A 2,171-nucleotide genomic window follows, 5' to 3' on the forward strand; every position below is an offset into this window, starting at 1 on the left:
TATTATATCAATCATTATCTCTTTCTATCTCTTTTTCCTTCTCTCTTTCCTTCTCTCTTTCCATTTCTCTCAGCCCTCTCCCTCTCTCTTTTTCCAACTCTCTCTTCCCATCTCTCTCCTTTTCTCTGCCCCTATCGCCCTCTCTCTTTCCTCCTAGTTCTCTCCATCCTTCCATCTCTCTCTCTCGCTCTCTCTCTCTCTCTCTCTCTCTCTCTCTCTCAGTCTCTTTCTATCTCTTTTCCACTCTCTCACTCTCCCCCCTACTCTCTAGCACGTCCTCTCCCCTCTCTCTCTCCCTCTCACTCTCACCCTCTCTCTGGCACAGCACGTATCATAATATAATACATCAACATATTAATTATGCGTCACGACGTAGTGAAATCAGGTGCTCGTCAATTTGTAAGCATAGTTATGGGGTTATTGGTATTATTCTAAAGCCTGTTCATTTGCTTTCCTTTTAGGGAAAAAGTACCAATCTATCTGGAATATAAGTCGAGATATTTGCAATTGAAGAAAGTCAGGGTCGCATAGTTTCAGAGGTAAAATTAGCAAGAAGATGGCCGCCAAAGTTTTATAACTTCCATAGCCTGAGAGTCCTTGGAAATTGAAATCGTACATTTTTTGTGCCTTCATTCAATGTTTTCCAGTAAAATCCACACAAAAAAATGTGTTTTTAAATTGAAATTGAAAGTGTTGAGCCAAAAATTTTTTAAAAACCAATAGAGAAAAAAAAATTGAAAAAAGAATTGCTCATCGGACAAAAAAGTGCCGATTTCTTTGATTCCATTATTTTAACGAGCGCCTGTTTTCACCACGATGCCTCACATGTTTATCTATTACGTTCCTTCCCTTCTCTGGCCGGTAAGATCACATGTCCGTATAGTGTAGCTCAGAGTGCGTACAACATAGGGCATTGCGCCCCTTAAGTCATTTTCTTATAATGACCTACTTCTGGTGCATGGGTCAATGACGTGGACAGAACTTTCGATAGTTAGGTCGACTTCTGTTGCAATGTTAGCCAGGTTTCGTGTAACATGGAGCGATGACATGGGCAGTGCTCGCGACTTTTGGTTCAGTATTTTTTTAGGGTTGGTGCAACATTGAGCAATGACATGGTGGTCAGAACTTACGACAGTTTGGTCGACCTTTGTTGTAGTATTAAAATTTGTGAGGGTTTTTGGTGCTACTTGGGGTAGTGGCGTGGACAGAACTTGTGATAGCCAGGTCGACTTCTGTTGTAATGGCTAGGTTTCGTGTAACATGGAGCGATGACATGGACAGTACTTGCGGTAGTTAGGTCAACTTTTTTTGCAGTTTTTGGGAGGGTTGGTGTAAAATAGGGTGATGACGAGGACAGTTCTTTCGATAGTTAGGTCAACTTCTGTTGTAACGTTGTGTAGGTTTCGAGTAAAATGGGGTGATGACGTGGACAGAACTTCCAATAGTTAGGTCGACTTTTGTTGAAGTATTAAAATTTATGAGGGTTAAAGCAACATGGGGTAATGACATGGACAGTACTTACAATGGTAATAGTATTAAAATTTGTGAGGGTTGGTGCAAAAAGGAGCGATGACATGGTCAGTACTTTCGATAGTTAGGTCCACTTCTGTTGTAACGTTGTCTAAGTTTCGTGTAACAGGAAGCGATGACGTGGACATAACTTTCGATAGCTATGTCGACATTTGTTGTAGTGTTTGTGAGGGTTGGTGCAACATGGGGGTGATGACATAGACAGAACTTTTAATAGTTCAATCAACTTCTGTTGTAACGTTGACTAGGTTTCATGTAAAATGGAGCGATGCCATGGACAGTACTTGCGGTAGTTAGGTCAACTTTTGTTGCAGTATTTTTTTGAGAGGGTTGGTGTAAAATAGGGTGATGACGAGGAAAGCTCTTTCGATAATTAGGTCAACTTCTGTTGTAACGTTGTGTAGGTTTCGTGTAAAATGGGGTGATGAAATGGACAGAACTTCCAATAGTTATGTAAAATTCTGTTGTAGTATTAAAATTTATGGTGGTTAATGCAACATGGGGTAATGACATGGACAGAACTTTTGATAGCAATGTCGACAAGATCTCGGTCTTTCTGCTGAGAAGCTCTCTCTCTCTCTCTCGCTCTCTCTCTCGCTCTCTCTCTCTTTCTCTCTCTCTCTCTCTCTCTCTCTCTCTCT

This window comes from Aplysia californica, unplaced genomic scaffold, assembly GCF_000002075.1.
Source record: "Aplysia californica isolate F4 #8 unplaced genomic scaffold, AplCal3.0 scaffold00633, whole genome shotgun sequence".
Lineage (NCBI taxonomy): Eukaryota > Metazoa > Mollusca > Gastropoda > Aplysiida > Aplysiidae > Aplysia > Aplysia californica.